The following is a 6195-nucleotide window of genomic DNA, read 5'->3' as shown; positions in this document are numbered from 1 at the left end:
GGTTCATTATCCACTTCATAACCATCGTCTGGTTCATTATCCACTTCATAACCATCGTCTGGTTCATTCTCCACTTCATAATCATCGTCAGGTTCATTCTCATGATCAAAATTACGACCACTATGACTGGCCCTGTCACAGACAGATTCAACATTATCAATCACTACATTTATTAATTTTACCATGATTTCTTGATTTACTGACTGTTATTTATTCATTTACTGAGTGTGTAATTACTTGATTTACTGACTGCATTACTAGTAATGTCATAAAACTCAGATAGAAAAGGACAAGAACCAACTTGACTGGGGCGGCCTCGCTCTCGGGCCTGGGGACGAGGTCTTGACCTCGGTGAGGGAACATCCATTCAAAGGACTGTATGTGGGACTACGGCACTGAACTAGGTAGTAAACAAGTGTTACACCTATCACGACACATTCTTGCCGACCAGCTGGTTGCTCGGATAGCACGAATCCCATCGTGCAGGCAAGGTTCAAATCCCAGCTGCTACCACGACATTTAGCATCCATCTCCAACCTACCAGTTTCCAACGTTGTGCCAGTGTCAGTTCTTCAACAACTTTCCATCGAACTAGTTTCCAGTTTTGTCAACGTTGTGCCATTGTTGGTTGTTCAACAACTTTCCATCGAACTAGTTTCCAACGTTGCCAACCTTGTGTCATCGTCGACTATCCAACTAATCTCCAACCTACTAGTTTCCAACGTTTTGCCATTGTCGACCGTCCAACAAATCTCCAACAAACTAGTTTCCAACTTTGTCAACATTGTGCCATTGTCGGTTGATCAACAACTTTCCATCGAACTAGTTTCCAACGTTGCCAACGTTGTGTAATTGTTGGCTGTTCAGCAACTATCCAATTAAACATGTTTCCATCGCTGTGCCATTGTCAATTGTCCAACAAATCTCCAACACACTAGTTTCTAACGTTGTGCCATTGTCTACTATCCAACTAATCTCAAACTTACTAATTTCTAACGTTGTGCCATTGTCGACCGTTCAACAAATCTCCAACAAACTAGTTTTTAACTTTGTCAATGTTGTGCCATTGTCGGTTGTTCAACAACTTTCCATCGAACTAGTTTCCAACGTTTCCAACGTTGTGTCATTGTTGATTGTCCATCATCTTTCCATCAAACTACATTTAGTTTCCAACGTCGATTCAACGTAAATTCATCAAGTTTTTCCAACGTCCCACGACTTTCAAGTTTCCAACGTAGAGCCAACGTCGGCTTGTTACCTGGGAAGTATGTCTGGGGGGGGGGGGGGGCTGAGACTGAGTGCTACTGCTATTTTGTTCTAACTTTTACTTATTTCTTGCCCACATCCCTTTAGAATACAAGCCATATTTCTACCCCCCCCCCACCCTCTCTCTCTCTCTTACACCCCTTGTCATAGGAAGATTTGAATGTATAGTATGCTTGTATGTTAATTCTCATTTCTTTTTATTGTTATCTCATTTAACTCATGTAAATCTGGTATTTATATTGTGGGCAGTTCTTGTATCCGGACATACACACTATGCATATCTACACTTTTGCATTATAGGATTTGGGGCCCTACATTGCATCCATTGTTGAACTACATATAGGCAGGTAGAATGTGTATGAATCCATAGGGCACTAGACATATAGGTGTAACATTAAAATTTGTCATTACATATCACATTTGTATATTTCACGCATTTATTTGTGATAAAGTGAGTGTACAGATGTTAAAGAAAAGCAAGGAAAGTAACCTTCATGTGTCATACAATAGAGGTTTCACGGGCATAATTACAACTGGCGGGCAAAAGATACTCATTCGAGCTAGCCCATTCTCAATTTGATATTGCAGATTGACAAAAATGAAATAATATGACTGACAATCTAGCACTGATTCTAGGGAGGGTACCTACTGAACTTCCTTTTTCCAAATTGGAAAGATATATCACTACTTTGGAACTATTTTTTTACTGGCGGAAGAATTAGGGCCATTTCGCTCTCTCAAGTGATGAATTTGATCCTGTCAGGTGTCTTCATAAATACCGATTTATTTTTTAAAATGAGCCGGTCGAGGTACCCTTTTCTGGTCAGATATGGAATGTCAGACATATATCCTGTCCACTAGTAGTAAACATTCAACTCTCAAATTTTCTCCTTATTTTTTATGATTTTTTTTTTAAGTGCCACTTTAACACGCGAGTCTATGGGAAATGAATTAGGCCTGTGAAACCTCATTCACAGTGCGCGGCCATCGTAAGGGCCGATTAAGACATCCGCCCTCTCGCAGAGGGCGACATGTACATGTATTGATCGATAGCCCCCACTACAATGGGGGTACCATGGTCGAGTGGTCTACGGCTCCTGGCTATACATGGAAAGTCCGGGGTTCGATCCTATGCCCATGAGCAAGGTATTTAGTCGACAGTGCTCATTTATCCTGCATTCAAATAGAAGGAAATGTTATATGCATTGTTGGTAACTAGATGTGCACTTATAAAAAAAAAAGCCACCACAGCTTTCTCTCTCTCTCTCTCTCTTTACTTTCGCACTTTACTTTCATTTTAATTCATTTTTCTTTAACCTTCCCTCTTGTTGTCTCTCTTCACCACTGTACCTATTCTCCTCTCTCTTCATTTTCTCTAGGCACTATCTCCTCTATTTCGTTCATTTACTTATCTATTTTTTTTATTTTTGTCTTGCGGTCTTGTCAATTAACTACACTTAGATCTCCTCTTATTATCTCTCTGCACTTTATCCTCACTTTTCATTTTTATTTTGTTGTCTTGCCCCCTTTCTCCTCCCAGCCCATCCACTCATCCCCCTTTCTCCTTGTCTCTCTCACCCCCGCCCCTCTCTCTCTCTCTCTACTCCATTTCCACTCTCTCCGTGCCCTACATATCTTTTCTGTCGGAAAAAAATCAATCATGAACGTGTTCAACACGTTTATTTACTAAGCCATTTTCGTAATTATTGCCAATGAAAAGTTTAATTATTACAGAAGTGTACATTATTACAAAAAAACATAAACTATGAATATTAACGTCTGCAAACTATTTTAATAACCAATAATTTTTCCCACCTTCCAGCCTAATATCCGACTTTAATATCGCAACAAATATATTGAATCTTGAATATATATATATATAATATAACATATTGAATATTGAAGCACAATTCAACTTTATAAACTAAATAATTGGAGCGCCTCTGGCAGGTCTCGCCTGCATTACGCGATACAATATAACAGCAGTGCTGATTTTGAAAACGACCACAGAATAATCATTCACAAAAACACCATTCATATGATAATTTGTCCTAAATGACATTTAATAATAATAATAATAATATTAACAATAATTAGACTTATATATATATATATATATTTGTAGTTAAATTGACGTGATCCCTTATCTAATCACAAATATTCATAAACAAAAACTAAAAGGCCCCTATTGAATGCCATTTCTTAATCTGTCAATAATGGATTTTCAAATTTAATGAAAATAATGGGCATTTATATGGTGCCGTCTATCTAGAAATATTTTATTCCGAGGCGCACAAGAAAAAGAAAGAATGAGATGGTTTGGATAAGTGTCAAAGTGCCTATAACTACTGTTAAAAATGACAAGACTTCAGTTTAGATTTGAAAGTCTCCAGATATTAAAGGTAAATGCTAGTTTTGGTAACGATATCAAAATGAGTTCGTACAGAATCCAATGAAATGACCACCAAAGTGTCTGTTTGTATAAATAAAACGCATGTGCCAAAGGATTCTGGAACAGATTGTGTAATTGCTGAGAAATCAGCAAATAAGCACAGGATTCGGGTAGAGCGTCGGGCCCGACGCTCAAAGCAATAATTATACACTGTCCCACGTGCGCTTATCTGTGTTGGGGAAGTTCAGTCTGAACATTATTCAGCGTAGATTTCAAGATTTCACAAAGTTCAGTTTATGTAACTGTACCAGATCTAGATCCTCGATGATATACTGACAATTAAGCCTGGTTTTACATACTTTCTCATGAAATCAGTGTTTACTGCAACTACTGGAATTTCTCTTTAAATAATTCTTAAATTCAATTGTAAATTATTCCAGAAAGAAGATGATGCCCGAGGTGATGCTGCAGAGAAATTAAAGCTCGCGCATCATATGCTACCCCCGGGGGGGGGGGGGCACTTCCATTGACGAGTGGATACCATGCGCGACCATGGGGTCTCGAAAAGCACCCTAAACACGTAATTTCCATATTCTGAAAATGCACCCCTTAACAAGTATTGGCGTGTGAAACCCTACCCTTAACAAGTATTGGGGGAAAAAAACGATACTCTTGGCTAATATTTCCTGAAATGAACCCCTAAACAAGTACAGGAATGTTTTATTGTTATGTCACGGGCCCTTCGGTCGTCGGTCTTACCTTTTATATACACATCATTTGGTTTAGTACGACCCCACATTCTACACCTCGCGCAAATCGGACTCTAAACACGTTAGTCAGGCAGCATATGTATTTTACTTCGACAAATTGGCCAAGTCTGATTTTTCACTTTTATGTGATTGGTGACATCACAAGGAACAACTTTCAACTTGGTGACAAAATTATAATGGTCATCTTGACCATGTTAGTGGTCAAAATGGGGTCAATAGGGGTCAATTTTTTAAATTGCCCCGATTCCGTCGAGTGACACATCAAATTGTTTGTCTTGTTATACTGAACAAAAAAGTGTACACAACCATATACTCTTGACCTCTCGTTAAAACGTTATGACCGGAAATGTCAAAGGTCAACGAACTTTCGTTAAATGGCAAATTACACTGAAGGTATTAAGGAAGCTCATTTTTTCCGTGTTTTTATGCATGTGTGTACTTCTTTATTTATAACAAGACAAACAATTTGATGTGTCACTCGACAGAATCGGGGCAATTTAAAAAATTGACCCCTATTGACCCCATTTTGACCCCTAACATGGTCAAGATGACAATTAGAATTTTTTCACCAAGTTGAAAGTTGTTCCTTGTGATGTCACCAATCACATAAAAGTGAAAAATCAGACTTAGCCAATTTGTCGAAGTAGCCGGTAAATCATGACATATGCTGCCTGACTACGTAGTGTTGGGGCAAAAAGGACATCCTTTATAAAACATTTTAATTTTGTTTTATCCCTATGCCCTATTTTGAAAAAGACATCCTTTTTACGTGTTTTTTTGGTCGCGCATGGTATCCACTCGTCAATGTAAGTACCCCCCCCCCCCCCCGGTATGCTACACGTGTTTTGGGAGTCTGCTGGTGTGATGATCTCAGGCTACGAGCTGGTGTATAAGGCATGACAAGGTCTTGTAAATATTTTGGTGCCAAACCAAACATCCATCGTTATGGAAGATAACATTAATTTTTGTTTGCTACTAGATTGAAATCATCTTACTCAAAAAGAATTACAATCAAAAGTCCATTTGGTAGTAGTGACCTAAGATCGCCAAAACTCAAATGAGAAAAGAATTTTAAGATAAATAACCAATTCAAATTGAAACAAAATATGTTTAGGTGTACATAAAAATATACAGATTGCAAAGTTTCACCGTTCACCAATACAATGTTACAAAACTTACATGCAAGAATATGTTATGTTCATTTAAAGGGGAATCCAACCCAAATAAAAACTTGTTGTTATAAGAAAAAGAAAAATCAGACAAGTAGATAGGTGATAGTTTTAACAATATCGGACAAACAAAAAGAAACTTATGATTTTTTGAAGTTGTAAATATTGGTAATCACTATACCCATGGAGACTTCAAATTGGCCGCATATGTGATGTCATAGTGATGTAAGGCAAGGACTACTCTTCCATGTACTCCAATACATATTATAGCTAGAATGTCATTTTTCCAAAAAGTTTTATTTCAAATTATATTTTTCTTTCATGAGAACATAAAACAATATACTACCTGGGTTACATTTAGATTACTGCCCCAGGGGAATGGGTACTTAAGAGAAAACCACAAATCCCTGATAATAAAGTACATGGTCTATGGAAAAGTTGTCCTTGCCCCTTGTCATAATTTACTTACCCAGTTGCCAATTTGAAATCTACATACTATTAGTGATCTCAATTTTAAAGCAGCTATTACTTTCTTATTGCTGTCCGATTTCTTTCAAACTTTCACCATTCTGTTTAATTTATTTTTCTCCTTCCCAAC

The sequence above is a fragment of the Lytechinus pictus genome, unplaced genomic scaffold, assembly GCF_037042905.1.
Source record: "Lytechinus pictus isolate F3 Inbred unplaced genomic scaffold, Lp3.0 scaffold_20, whole genome shotgun sequence".
In the NCBI taxonomy this organism is placed as follows: domain Eukaryota; kingdom Metazoa; phylum Echinodermata; class Echinoidea; order Temnopleuroida; family Toxopneustidae; genus Lytechinus; species Lytechinus pictus.
Note: the sequence above shows the minus strand (reverse complement) of the source record.